Source organism: Triturus cristatus, chromosome 1_2, assembly GCF_964204655.1.
Source record: "Triturus cristatus chromosome 1_2, aTriCri1.1, whole genome shotgun sequence".
Lineage (NCBI taxonomy): Eukaryota > Metazoa > Chordata > Amphibia > Caudata > Salamandridae > Triturus > Triturus cristatus.
The window spans coordinates 25,011,292-25,027,308 of NC_140580.1; positions in this window are offsets into that span (position 1 = coordinate 25,011,292).

Consider the following 16,017-nt stretch of genomic DNA (forward strand, 5'->3'; position numbering starts at 1 on the left):
TAACTACCCCTCTTTCTAGCCCCTGGCTAACCCTTAGCTCCAAAGTGCCCACCTTGTTTCTTAGGTGGCCTCTAGCATGCAAACCTCTGTTGAATAAAGGAGATGTTTTCAGTAAGTGCCTGTGTTTTGAGAAGAAGATTTGGTTTTCTCAAAGCTTAAAATAGCAGGTTTTGCAAACACAAGATTGCGACTTCCAAATTTACTGAAGTGCCATTCCACCTTGCGAACGTATTTGCAAACAGCATTCTCGACATTTAGGGCATGCTTACGAATTTGGCTGATTTAAATCCTGGTCTGGTGGGTGACCGTGCGGCGGTCTGATGGTGGTTGCTGTTAGGCTCATAGAAGAGCCTAACATGCAGACCACTGCTGTCAGAGCGCCAACTGTACTTTTCTGCTCAGTGTGGCATACATGCCAAAGTGTGGCATACATGCCACACCATGCAGGTAATGGGGGTGCAAATCCATGGGAGCACTACATTTGTCCCCCATATTCTCCCCCAGGCCCAGGAGCGACAGGGGGCACTGTTAGGGTCTCCTTAATTGCCTCTTTGCCACTCTTTTCATGGCGGGATCACCACCATGAAATGGGTGGTGGACAAGTAACTTGTAATATGCTCAGCGGTGCTACAGTGGCACTGCCTGCATATTGCTGCCCGTGTCAGCACCCCCTGTGGTGCACAGGAGCCTTCATCCTGGCAGAGCTGGCGGTCTCATGGGGGTCCAACCGCCACACTCAAAATACTGCGGACGGACACACAGAGTGGCGGTGGTCGGACGGCACCACGAGTAGGGCAGTCCTGTGGACCATCGTACTCGTTATCAGGCCCTAAGATTCTTGGCAAGTAGTGAAGTAAACAGGGCAGTTAAGGGCTGCCTGCAGTTTCATATGTCTGACAAGGAGCAGGGGCATAGCTGTCAATGGTGTAGCAGGTGCAGTGCCACCAGGTTCCAGAGGCTAGTGGGGCCCATTGAGCCTGAATATTGCTGTATTTTGCCAATAAAGAGAGCACTCTGGTTGCCTATTGTCCTTGCTGATACTAGGGCTGTTGGTACGATTGCTGTGTCAGTGATGAGAAAAAGTGTTGCACTTTGGGTAGGGCAGGCTTTGCGATGGTAAAATGATTTTTGTGCATATGGGCTTTCATTTCCCAAGTCCATTACTATTGACAGTTAGTGGATTAACATGCCATTACCATGTTTGTGTGTGTTTTTGAATCTCAAATTCACAGGCAGTTCCCTTCCTTGTTAACCTATCCTTGGAGGCGCAGTAAGGTACTACATGCCCAGCCATAAAAAACCTGCCTTTCTGCATTCAGCACAACTCTGGAGTGGACCCTCGAGTTTACTGGTTGCTGGTGCAAATCTTACAATGATAACACGTTTTTTGTACACCTTTTCTTTTTTTATAAATTTTTATTTTGCACAGTGTTAATATATATATTCAAGCAATAGAATTTACCAACATAGTTATAACAATAGTGCATTTTTTCCTCTTTACCGCACCCGAGTAGGCCGCTGAGACTATCGGTTTATCCTCCTAACAGTCCCACCCAATCGCTCTGTCTTTAAATCTCAGTACAATTTCTGCAATGTAGTCGATCTTTTACCCATTGCTGTCCACTAAGTGGTTTAACAATTTACCTATTTTCATCTACCCATCCTGCCACCGGCACCCACCTTTTGACACCTTTCATTCGTGCTCGACTCTCTTTTCTCAAGTACACTGCTTTTTCTAAGTTTTAAATTGGCGAGCCACTGTTGAAAAGTTGGAGGGTTGGGGTCCAGCCACGCAGATGCTATACAAAGTCGCAAGACCGCCACAGCTATAAACAGCAGTTCTTGACCCGCATTCCCCTGTTCAGTTTCTGCTACCGCTAAGACAATCATAGAGGAAGATAGGAAACAATCTATTCCAAGGGCTTTTTTTAAAGAATTTGGTAATATCTTATTTTATATTCATAAGCGCATTGCAGAAAGAAAAAATGTGAACCAAATTTGCCTGGTATAAAGCACATCAGGGACAATATGTCCTTTTACCTGCCCCCCATTTAGTTATCTTTTTAGGGGCGTAATATAATGGAAAGCAGGTCTTGTAGTATTGTGCCTGTAGGAGGGCCGGGATTAAAACCTTCTGCGCCAACTCGAATGAGTGCTGAAATAAGGCCTCGGATATACCCATTTGCTCTTTCCATCTTAGTGACCACCGTTCCAGATCATCTTTCATCAGATCATTAAAAAGATTATAGATGGTACGTACGGAGGTATCCCTATCTCCTACTAGTGTGTCAATTATACAATTTCTGGTAAAGCCAATTGGTCCGCCTCCCTTCTTGAGTGAAAAATCCCTTACTTGAAGATATTTAAAGAAGTCTCTCTGCTATATCTTAAACATTTCTCTAAGATTTTCAAAAGAGACAAATCCATCGACAGAAAAGAAGGACCCAAATTTCAACAGGCCCGCCTCTCCACATTTTTTAATGGTATGGTCTTTAAATATTCCAGGCAGATTGGGTTATTGTCCAATGGTGTGTAATAATTTAATCTTCCAATGCCAAGTATTCTATGGAAAGATTTCCAAACTTTAAATCCCCCGGTAATGTCTTAAATCTTACTTTCTTATAGTGGTTATCATTTAGATAGCGCCATAGCCACCCCCAAGCTTCTTCTCCTAATATGAGCTAAAGCGGATTCGGCACCTCTCCAATGCGTCTATCGATCGGTTTCTCTTGCACCAATACTCGGTTATATAAAAGTGTGGTAGCCCAATAATACAATCTAAAATTGGGTAAAGCCCACCCGCCTCTCTCCCTCGGGAGCGTAAGAAATTTGAAGGCCCTTCTCCGCTTGGAATATGCCCATATAAATCGGGAGAAGATAACTTCCATTTTTCTAAACATTCATTTAAGAATTCGATTGGAATTGCCCACAAAAAATATAAAATCTTAGGGATGAAAAGCATTTTTATAATATTGCATCTCCCAATAATATATACATGAAGATTATTTAGCCTATGTAAGTCTAGTTTGGTTCTGGCTAACAGAGGTTCTATATTGTCTCTGACGATATCATCTATTCTTGCAGATATATCTATACCTAGAAAGGTTGCTTGTTCTGTAACTCTAAGATCAATGATTGTTATATTTTTATTAGTCACTATTTGCGTTTTGGAACAGTTAAGTGCATATCCAGAAAGCCAAAACCAACGGTAACCTTAGTCAGAGCTGCAACCAGACGGTGAAATATTCGGGTTCACAACCATATGTCATAATTCTGTGTAGTTATTTAACAACGTTATCCAAAATGAGCCAGCTTAGTACTATTTTTGAAGCACACTTGTGTGGTCAGGTGATAGTCTGTTGCAGCCCTGACTAAGGTTACCCTTGGTTTTGTTAAAACAATATCCTATTTCAACCTGCAGGGCATTGTTTATCTGTCTCTTATTGTAAAAGAACTTGCTTATGAAATACAGAACTCAAGCTTATCATATTTGTTTCTGTAATGTTGAATCTGTTGTCTATGTTATGTCTATGTCTTGTCCAACAATGTCGTTTGTGGCATTGAGTATTTCAAAACTTGATCTATATTAATGCTGTGATTGTTCTGTGAATCCTTCTATGTTGATTGTTTACTTTAGAAAAACGATGGGTATTTGAATATAAAATTTATGAAATCATATTTTCACAAACAAATGAAAAAAAGTGAAAGAAAAAATGAATAAAATTATGATTTACAGTCAAATCAAGTGTCATGTGTGATCATGTGGAGTGACGACTAACTGACATCACTATTGGCATGTGTGTTGTTGTGTGCTGGTTAAATTTGTCATAGCCTTACTGATTAAGGGCCCAAACCCTCTCTAGTTGAACACTTCTAAAAGTGGCATTTTCAGAACTGTAATTTAAAATTCGACTTTACCATCAGTTAGGATTTTAAATTAGGATTCCAGAGACACCAAACTTGAAACGGTGATATCTTCTCATTTGGAAAGTACACGTATAAAATGTAAAAAGGTAATCCCAATGTTAACCTATCGGCGATATAGGCCTTGCAGTAGTGAACAATGAATTGAGGAGTTTTTCACTACCAGGACATGTAAAACTTAAAAGTGCTTGTCCTGCTTTTTAAATGTGCACTGTGCCCTTTAGGCTGTCCAGGACCTACCCTAGGGGTGACCTAAAGACATTAAAAAGGAAGGTTTGGGCCTGGCAAGCAGTTGGTTTAACTTGCCAGTTCAACATGACAGTTTAAAACTGCCATACAGGCTCTGCAGTGACAGGCCAGAGGCATGTTTAAAGGACTACTTAAGTGGGTGGCACAATCAGTGCTGCAGACACACCAGTAGCATTTAATTTACAGGCCCTGTACTTTACTAGGGACTTATAAGTAAATTTAATATGTCAACTGGGGGTAAGCTAGTGCTAACACATTTAGGGAAAAAACACAAGCACTTTAGCACTGGTCAGCAATGGTGAAGTGCACAGAATCCTAAGTCCAGCAAAAATAAAGTCAGCAAAAGCAGGAGGTCTGAAGCAAAAAAGTTAGGGGAAACCGCGCCGAGGATGTCAGGTCTAACACAGGTATTGAAGGATCTGTCACTCCCTAGTATGGCCGCTCAATGGCTATCCAGTTAGGCAGGTTAAGGTGCAGGCCATTCAGTGGACCAGCTGTGAAAGATGATGGGCAATGTAGTAAGAGGACATATGTGGGGGACACAGACCACCTGCCTCGGTTTGGGAATAGAGCTTGTCCATTTTCAGGCATGGACCCTAGATAAAGGTTTTGATTATTGCGTCAATTTCAGAGAGCAGCACCCTAGGGATCAACATAAGGAGCACGCCAAAGAGGTAATTGAAGTGCAGGACAGCCACCAGTTCAGATTATGTTCTACCGTGGGAGACTGACCTTTGTTAAGGAGGACTCCCAGATATTTCATCCTTTTTGGCACCCACTGAAAGTTGTAGCCCTCTATGCCGGCTCTTGGAGAGATTCTGGACATGAGCATTACTTCACAATTGACCTTGTAACCGGAGAACATTGAGAAAGTATCTAGGAGTTTGAGAAAGACAAGGAGAGTGGCCGTCGGCCGTGTCACAGTCATAAGGATTTTGTCAGCATAAAGAAGGGTTTTGAATTGAAACATTTTGCACTGTGAGGATATAGATCTGCTGCGAGATCCGTATCTCCTTGGCCAGAGGTTCTAGTACCAAAAAGAACAGGAACGGGGAAAGTGGACAGCCCTGATAAGTTCCACGAGTAATCAAGAAGTTGCATAAGAGAAAGCCACCACAGTTCACAACAGTGTCTGGAGATGATTTGTGGAAGAGCGCCCCAGTACAAACCCAACCTAAGCAGGATGGATAAAGGACGGTATGACCTTGCCCAGCCTGGTTGCCAGTATTTTGGCCAGGATTTTGATATCTACATTTATAAAGGATAAGAGCCAATAGTTCCCACAATCCAAAGGGTCCCTGCTTTCTTTTGGTAAAAGAGTGATGATGGCTTGGTTGGAGATGGGACAGAGGGAGGTGGAAGTCTCAGCCGCCATAAAGGCCTCATGGAGCATTGGGTCAAAAGTGGCTTACAGAGTTTATAAAATTCCCATTGAAACCCACCCTCTCATGGCAATTTACAAGTGGGAAAGAAGCTGGAAATAGCCTCACCAATCTCCTATAATGTGATGTCGCTTTCCAGGAGGGCCCTGCCCTCCTTGGACAAGGAAGGTAGGGAAAGATCATTCAGAAAGTAATCTTCCTTGATATGATCAACTGAGCAAGCCGTAGAACTGCGCAAATGTTTCTGTGATGTCCTCATCACAAAGGTGGGCATGGTAACAAGCAAGAACCCCAGCTCGAGTCACTGGTAGCGGGATCACCAGTTGTGCCTTCCTCTGCTGTAGCTGGAAGGCAAATATTCTACCCTTTTTTCCCCACCTCTACCAATATCTCCACCTGAGTTTCATTAGGGCCTTCTCCACAGCCGATGTGTAATGTTGGTTAAGGGCAAGTTTTTCTGCCTCGAGCCTTTCCAAATTCTGTAATGAGGGTCTCTCTTTTAGGATGCGGTGGAAGTCACAAAGGCTTCTTCCAGACAATGCCTGTCTTGTAGGGTGCACCGTTTTTTTTTATTTCAGCATCCCTCAAGACGAGGCCCTAACGGGTGGCCTTCCTCATAGCCCATAGCACCTGCAGGGAAGACACTGAGCGGACATATTCAACTACTCTCTTGGAGCTAAATTCCATAAGCAAATGAGATCTACAAGAAAAAATGAGCTTAGGGACATGGATCATTCCCAATATAAGGGTATGACCCACGTCTTTAATTTTGGCAAATACATATCGACCCTCTGGGTCCTCCCAGGTGTGCAACAGAGTATGGTAGAAAGACTTACTGAGCAGTATTATGACCCTGAGCTTTTTTAAAGGGTCAGCAGAGGGGAGAGGGTCTAAAAGGCCTTGGTCGGTCCTGCAACTATGCACCAACCTGTCCACCCAGTCTCTCTTTAGTTTGTCCACTTCCGTTGAATACTTGGGTATGATGCGAGAGGCAGGCGATGATCCCTCTTGGTGGGGAGGCTCCCATGCATCGGCAGGAATGCAGTATATGGGCCTTTGGAATTCCAGGAATTCTTGAAAGGAACTGGTGAGGCAAGAAGGATTGTAAAAAGAGTATCATGTCGGGTCTCTCTGTGTTTTCTTGCACCCTGTTGATGTAGATATTATTCCGCCGTAATCTGTCCTCCAGGTCCATGATCTTATGTTGGAGGTGCCCAATTTCCGCACCCCAGCTGGATCTCCTGCCTCTTGAAGTTATCAAGACTGTGGTCCACAGCATCTCGATGTCTTGATGTTTGTGAACTGTAGCAAAGTCCAGAGCGACTTGATGTCAGAAGATAGGGACAACATTTTGGCATCAAAGTTTGTCATTTACGTGCTCAGCCCTGATATTTCCTTGAGGATGGTATCCAGCACCATGTCCTGCTTAGATGCCTGTCCCTGCTTCTGGCCTGAAAGTGCCACAGAGAACGTGAGCCGCTCTGATGTTTTTGACCTTGATATGAGCTAAGCTGGACATGAGTAGCCACCAAGGGAATCAGGTAAGTACCTAGGTGAAGTCAGCAAATCCACTGATGGCGCAGCCTCCAGTCAGTGCATGGGAGTCCTGGTGGTCAGGGGTGATCCCCAAGTGAAGCATGAGCCAGTAGCAAGGGCAAAGTTGCCCAATGGTTGTTGTAATGGGAAAGTGCCCACCCAACAAGCAGACACCTCCACACCAGGTGTCCTATACTCCACCCTAGGAGGTGGCAGGATCTACAGCCCATGTATTAGAAAAACTGAGGGGGGGGAGTGGGAAAGGCCACTGCAATTACTCTGATCGTGCATTCCACGACAGGTGGAGTGGTGGGCAGAAGTTCCAAAATGCGTCTCTGTGGCCCTCTGGGGCCGTCGGTGATGAAGAGGCCACTCCACAACAACCAAAAAGGGGGCTCCATGGAGATGCCAGATAGCGGTACAGAGGCCTAATGGCTGTACTGAAGAAGCAGATGGGGAACAGAGGTGGGGTCATAGCTGAAGTCAGCTGGAAACCAGCTGTGGCAAAAGGAAGGCTGTGGCCGTCATCTGCACCTGCCACCAATGCCCACCAAGAATGAAGCATCATGGCCACTGAGGCACGACTGGAGGGAGAAGGTAGGCCACACTGTCACGCTCAGTTTCCGGTCCTGTTCATAGCTCGTCCCGCTGCTACGAAGTGGCAGTCCACTTGGTGCTCCCCATAACCCCTCTGCTTCGCCGCACAGAAAGCAGGCAGCAGTCCTTTCGGTAGGTTTCAAAGGTTAAAAGCTATCTTATGGAGCCGCCATCTTACTTAACGTCTTGCTCTGCCCTCTTGCTTGATTCCTTTAATTTTTCTAACACAATTGATTCCAGAGACATGTTTTCAAAAACATGAATGATTAATTTTGCTTTTTTGAGGCTGAGACAGAAAGCAGAGTTGCAGGAAATGAGTCAGCTTTATCTAAAACTAAAACTGCTACATTTACAATTCTGTGCATTGCTGGACAGATAACAGGGTTTTGTGCCACGTCATGAGACAATCAAACAAACTAAATGCCCCCATGAATTCTGACTTCGTTATCGCATGATGTTGTTTCCAAGTGAGATTCATCTTAGGTGTAATGTCTGAATATCTATTTGTGTGCACCACCTCAGATTTTTCATCTCTCAAGTTGCACTTTGTTGCTTTTTTTCTCTTGAGAAAGTCAATAAATTGCATTGATGGTTATATCTTGCCAGTGCTGCAACAGTGATCATTCAAGTCTACGTTGCCGCTCTATGCAGTGCTTAATTTGTAAGAAGATAAGTGCTAGAGCCCTCGTCACAAGGCCACTGCAGCTTGTACCATCCATTGCCCCTGCTAGCACTGCCAATGACTGTACCAATCCAACTACTAACCATCACACTCCTACAAATCAGACTACTGCAGGCTCCCAAAGTTATAAGAATGGCTTGCGAAACAAGTATTAGTCATTTTAATTTATAATAAATTGAAAATCAACTGTTGCTTAGCTGATCTCTAAATTAGTCAAACAGCGCCACCATGTTGCAGATTGTCATAAGTGACGATGTTGACAATAAATTGCCGGTGTTGAGCACCAGAAACCACCAGCTCAAGTTAAGCACTGGCTCTATGTCATCTAGGTTGTACAATGTTGGCAAAGCCAAATTTCAAAGTCATTGCGGGGAGGGTTTTTGATCATACTTAAACCTTGATCCTAGTTCCTTAAAATGAAATTGAACAATAATTGTGCCATAAACGCAGCTTCTTTTGTCTCCTCTTCATGCTGGAGCTCTGGTTATGTAACATCTTATGCCTCTCACTGTCTTCCATACACATTGAGACCTAACAATTTGAATAAACTGTTTGAATGGTGGAAAACAATCTGCACTCAATACCAACCTGCGCCAATCGTTTTTTGTTGGATTTAATTTCCCGCACAAAACTTATTACAAGAAATGTATGTAAAATTCTATTCTATTCCATGTAAGGAGGCTTATGTGGCAAATGCAGAACTATTACAATCCCTTTTGGTGAAAGAAATAAAGGAGGTTATAAAAACCTTGTCTTTATCAATAGCTGCAGGCCCCGATAACATTCCAGCCTTATTGGTGAAAGTGAACGTCAGCTGATCCTCTCCCTCACCAAAGACCCTCTCACTGCCAAATCCAACCTCCACCAGGGAATGAAGGCAATCGCCGACTGGATGAAGGAAAGCCGACTCAAGCTGAACTCTGACAAGACGGAGATCCTCATCCTCGGGTCCAACCCCTCAGCATGGGACGACTCATGCTGGCCCGCAGCACTGGGGACCCCCCCGGACCCCACCGACCACGCACACAACCTGGGAATCATCCTCGACTCAAAACTCACCATGACCAAACAAGTCAATGCAGTCTCCTCCACCTGCTTCAACACCCTCCGCATGCACCGCAAGATCTACAGATGGATCCCGACAAACACAAGGAAAACAGTCACCCAGGCCCTAGTCAGCAGCAGACTCAACTACGGAAATGCCCTCTACGCCGGAGCCTCGTCCAAGCTCATCAACAGACTGCAGAGAATCCAGAACGCCTCTGCACGCCTGATCCTCAACGTACCGCGCCGTGACCACATCACCCCCCACCTGAGGAACCTGCACTGGCTCCCCGTCAACAGGAGAATCTCCTTCAAGCTCCTGATCCACGCACACAAGGCACTCCACAAGACCGGACCAACCTATCTCAACAATCGACTCTCCTTCTACGTACCAAATAGGAAATTCCGCTCTGCTGACCACGCCCTGGCCACGGTCCCGCGCATCCGTAGAACAAATTCTGGAGGCAGATCCTTCTCCCACCGCACCGCCAGGACCTGGAACACCCTCCCCCTCTACCTAAGATAAACCGAAGACCTACTGACCTTCAGGAGACAACTCAAGACCTGGCTCTTCGACCAGTAGCAGCAGCACCCCCCCCCCCAGCACATTGAAACCCTCACGGGTATGTAGTGTGCTTTACAAATTACATGATTGATTGATTGATTGATTGATTTGTGAAGATAAATTTTGGAGATTTTATTGAAATCAGTGACCAATCTAAGAGTAATCCCAGAGAGCTGGAAGGGGGAAATTCTAAAACCAATCCACAAAAACGGGTGTATCCTCTGAGCCTAAGACCTTTAAGCTAATTAACTCAATGGATATGGGGAAGAAGGTCTTTGTGAAACTTTTCTTAAAAAGACTAACAAAGTGGATTGAAGAAAAGGCTCTGATCCTAGTAGAACAGGGTGGCTCCAAAGAAGGCCACTCGATTCAGGTTCACTGTTTTAGCCTGTGAGCATTGGCAAGGAAATCTAGTCACATGAAAGGGAACCTGTTTTGTTATTTCGTTGACTTCTGAGACGCGTTTGATATGGTAAATCGTGAGATACTTTGGGAAAATCTGGCAAACCTAGATATTCAGAGAGGCCTGCTTCGTATTTTAAAATAATTGCACCATGGTAATTGGGTGCAGGTAAAACTTGATAGTAGTGGAACTTTATCAGAGAAGATCATGCTAAGGAATGGGATGCTACAAGGATATGTCCTAGCCCCAACTTTTTTTGCACTGTATTTAAGGGACCTTCCAAGGACCCTGAATGAGGTACTGGCCTTCTCACCTAAAATAGGTGGGGATCATGTGTCCTGCCTGCTTTATGCAGACAACCGAGTCATATTGGTTATGAAGCAAATAGGTTTGCAAAAACTAACAGCATTTGAAATATATATAGAGGATTAAAAACTGCTTGACAATTTGGAAAAGCTCAAAATTCAGTTTTTTTGGATAGAAAGAAGGAATTTAAATGGTTTTTGGGGAAAAGAAGAATGTAATATATATATATATAGCATATTCAAGTTTAATCCAGTTCAATTCACCATGGTGTACAGTTCATATTTTGGGCAACATTCGCCTTTCTCACAGGTGATTCTGTCACACCCTCCACCAGTTTTAAAAAGCTTTATTTTAATTACAGACCACTAAACAAAAACAAATGGCTCGGGTACCTGGGATACACATAAGTCAGTCTGAGGGCCATTGTAGAGTGTCATAGCAGAACAATACATGTAATGCATTTACATTGGATAGTTGTTGCATAGTTTAAAGTATAATCCTCCAAACAGTAAACAAAATAATAATAAATCGAGCAACAATAATGCCATACTAATGCTGAGGCACAAAGAGCATCCATGTGCGCCTCCAATGATGGCCATTGAAGAATTTCATAGTACATGGGTAACCATGATGCTGATACAATCACGATTGGTAGCATTTGTAAAATGTGTGACCATTCAAAATAGTAAATGAATTAATCTAAGCGAACATAATTATAAGGGCACAGAATTCATCCCTGCGGATATGCATTCCCTCCTGCTCATAGCTCAACACTGTGTACGAACCATACAAAACCCGTGAAACAATTAATTGAGAGATCTATTTCTTCAAAAAGCTGAAGCACAAAAAAGTAATCCATATAAGTACTCTCTAGTTCATGATGCATTAGTGTGTGCAAAACCATACATAACATCTGAATCAGTCAGACCGGCAGATGTTTGTTAAGAAAGCCTGTATAGGGGCATAAGAATGTGATCTTGTCCTCGGTCTTGACATATATCAACTCACTGTATTACTTCCTGTTCAGTCAAGCCCAAGTGGGCTATTGCAGTGTTTTCAGTGACTCCCACTATAGGTCACCCTCACTATTCTCATAATATTACCCCCAGCCCAAATTGGCTGGTGAGCCATCAATCAGTAATCCTCCTGATATATTCCATTGGCATGGCTAACATCATAATTCCACACCACAAACTTCAAAGACACCCCTCAATTCGATTTCTTAAATCTAAGGGTGATCACACATTTGCTCCCAGTGACTAAATTTCCCTGTGTCAGAATAAAGTGCAGATCAAAGTGAAAGAAAGGTGAAAAAACAGAAAAGGGAGCAAAAAAGAAGGAAAGAAGCAAAACAAATTCTGTTAAAAGCAATTTAATTCTAAGCATTTCCAGAGGACTAAAAAAACAACGGGTCTAACAAAAAAGGAGCACATTGCAAAGCAATATATATAATTAAAATGTCAACATTTTAATTATTTTAACATTATTGACTTGATTGACAATGGGACCGGTGGCTTATTGAAAGAATACACTCCCTCTACCTATCCTGTATTTATATTACAGGGCAATCACCATCAGAAGCAGTGTGAGCTTTACCTGGTTGTTTCATGATGGCCTGAGGTTCATCTGTCTGCACCTAATGTATGAATGGCAGTTTTTTCTTTACCAACAGAAACCTTCTGGTACAGAGTAACACCAAGATCTACTGCCTGTGCCCATTCATCATCAGTTCTATACATGATGGGATTGCAGCATTTATCATGTCCTGTAAAAAGAGGCAGTCAGTGCTTCCTGCTTTAAGAAGTAGACCTCCCTGGATTCATGTTCATAGGTGTTTCAGGGCTAGCAGGCTTGATTTTATCTCTGTGCTATCAAACCTTGTCACAGCAAGCGTTATCTTTCTGATGACATGGGTTCAGCAGTCTTGCCTTTATGTTCCTGCTAACAAGAGTTAGCTGTCCAGGCCTCACTACCCTTCTGGCAGTTTTGAATCCTTCACTACAATACAGACACAAAGTATGAAGTGAACTTGTATTTCCTATGAGCCAAGATAAACATGCTCTCACTCTACTGAAGAAAAGATGCAACTTCAAGGATTTCACAAACATCTTTCATTCTAACTACTTCAGGTAGAGGTGGGCTTCATATAGTCATTTCATTTGTTGATTAGCAAACACATTAAGAGAAACAATCATCCAATGCATGGGAAAATGTTGCAGATTTGCACTTAGTGTGCAGCATCAGTGTCTCAGTTCACACTGAACACAGTGTCATATGAGATCTAGGATTAGCGACAGATACTTAACCAATGCAAGTGCAGCATCTTCTTCGGTGGCAAAAGGGTTTCTCGGATCCAGAACCCTGAGGTTTGGTTTAGAACGACATGCTGGAAAATTGAGAAGCCCCTGGAATTCTGTTCATTGATAAATTGTGGAAACTTTGTTGCTCTCCATTGCTGTTTTGGAATTTTTTTCACCTCTGTTGAACAAGAAAGGTTCATGGTGTTGAATTTATTAATTGGTTTATATCCCCTCAGAACTGAAACAAGCTAAAACTTCTAGTAGCTTGCCTTAACTTACGGAAAATGTGTGAAGTATTTATGCAACACTCAAACAGTAATAAAATGAAAACACAAGAAAAGAAAAATTACAAACCAATTTTGAAAAATAGAGAACATTTTAATAAATACCTAATTTAATTAATAAACTGACCCCTAAAATAACAAAAATTCAATAAGTAGAACCACAGATATACATTTTTAAAGTTTACATTAAAAAATAGCATCAAAAAGCACAAAGCACCAACTGAGAGTATCTGGCTGCTCTAGACCGGATAAAAATTCAAAAATTGAGGCCAACCGTGATGGAGCGTGGATTAGAGACAGGGACTAGGCTTGATCTGTTAGAAAGTTTACATTTTGACTTAGAAACCTTTATGGAAAAAAGTTGTTGCCGAAGAGTATTTGGTGGAGCAAGTTGCAAGCAGAGTCCTGGTGCTGTCATCAACAAAGCCTGGAAAGCTCTGAGTGGGTGAAATCCAAAATCTGGGTCCAGGAAGGCCTCAAGGTCAGTTAGCTGATTCTCAGAGTTGATCCTGGTGAAGCCCTCAACGTTTGGGCATAGACATTTTTCTTGAAGTCAGATCTCTCTCAGCGTGGCACTTTGATGTAGTCGGCGGTGGCTTCGATGACGAGCTTAGTCTCTGTTGGTTTTCTAAACAAAAAGCTGGCAAAAAGTTTTAAGTCCCACTTCTTGCAGTTTGGGGACAGGAAAAGTACACTCTAACACCAGCCATGGGTCCAGGACCTGGAGGGCACCACTTCAGGGTTAAGACTCACTCCAACAAAGGCCAGCAGCAGGGTCCAGGCCAGATCCAGTTGAAACTCAGCAGCTGGGCAGTTGAAGAGAGAGGGGCCTCTGGTAGCCTGTTGTGTCCTTGTAGCTCAAACAGAAGATCATCCAACTGACCCTTGAAGTCACTTCTCGGATCCTGGCTTCAACGGAGGCGGGTCCAGGTTTTCTTCAGGTTCTTCAAACAGCAGGGAAGTTCTTCTGAATCTCCACAGGTCCAGAAGTGTTCTGATGAGAGATCTGTGGGTCTTCTTTAATGCCCGGTGCCAGCCTGTGGGTGGAGGGCAAGCCTTTTCCCATCCTCTACACCAGTTCTGGTCAGTTCCTCCACTTTCTCTGGACTTGGAACCTGCTTAACTGGAGAGACAAAGGAAATACAGGGCCTGGTGTGAGCTTCAGCTACCAGTCAAAAGCTAGGCATCCTTTAAAACTCAGGACGAGTCTGGGTCTGGGAGCAATACACATTGCACCTCATGCAAGCCATCAGAGTGATCAGGTGACAGCCAGACCCTGGCAGCAAAGTCTTTCAGTTTTAGGCAGAACAATTACTACTTTCTAAAAGTGTAATTTGCAGAATAGTAATATAAATCTAACTTTACCATTAAGTTAGATTTATTTTGAATTATGATTATAATGAGTCATTGAAAGATTTTTCTAGTTAATCCCAAACTGGATATAGCACTAATCAATTGTAATAGGGTACACAAGTTTTAACCTATGGGAGAGCCAGTCTTGCCATCGTTTTTTCACTGCCAGGAGATGTAAAACATCAAATATACGGGGAACAACCTTTACAACGCAATTTTTACAACGCACTACCATTACAACGAAACTGTTACAACGCGAGTGCATTGACAACGCAGGACATTACAACGCAAGTCTTTACATCGACTTGCACTAGATGGCGTGCTAACATTAAAAATAGTGTAGTTTACTATCCCAACACCTTCCCTACTGTTACGTGGACTGGAGTTGGAATAGTAAATTACACTTTTTTAATGTTAGCACGCCATCTAGTGCAAGTCGATGTAAAGACTTGCGTTGTAATGTCCTGCGTTGTCAATGCACTCGCGTTGTAAAACTTTCGTTGTAACAGCATGCATTGTAACAGCATGCGTTGTAACGTCATACATCCCAAATAAACATGTCCTACTTTTTAAAAGCCATGCACCCTGTCGTATTGGCTTTCAAGACCTACTCTAGGGGTGACTTATATGCATTAAAATGGAAGGTTTAGGCCTGGCAAAGGTTTATTTGCTAGACTGAAGTGGCAGTTTAAAACTGCACACCAAGGCAGCAGCTGCCAGCCTGGAGACATGATCTGCAGTGCTACTGTAGTGGATGACACAATGAGGGCTGCAACCCATGCGTTGCAGTTAATTAACAGGACCTAGGTACATGCAGTACCATATACTAGAGGCACATAAGTAAATTAAATGTAGCAATCAGATGTTTTACAATTTCACAATGTTTAACACAGTTAGCAGGGGTAAAGTGCATAAAGTTCTCCAGTCATCACAAATAGGTTTAAAAAAGACAAAAACGTCCCGGGCCACCCTAAAGAATGGGCAAATGTTGGAAAACTCATTCATGGCACAAGATTTAAACTTGATACTATAGCCTGATAGAACCAGTCCAGCAGAACTTCCCCTGTGGAAAGCTTCAACAAGTAAACCCTATACAATGTTGCTGTTTACATTGGCTACCTATTTACCTTCTGCTACTTTGTAGTCTAGAGTTAACAAAAGCAATCTGCTGTGACTGACAGCTCTAAGAACGACCCTTTAATGTTAAACTTTCTCTGCTATCCCTTATCGATTGTGCTTGACGGTCAATTTCCACACTATCTCCTCTTGGTAAGTTAACACCAATCAGGGTACTACACTTCCTATTGCAAGCACTTTCAGGAAGATGCACGTTCTAACTTTCACAATGACCTTATGGTGAACTGACACTTTGTAAGTGACATTAATATTGCT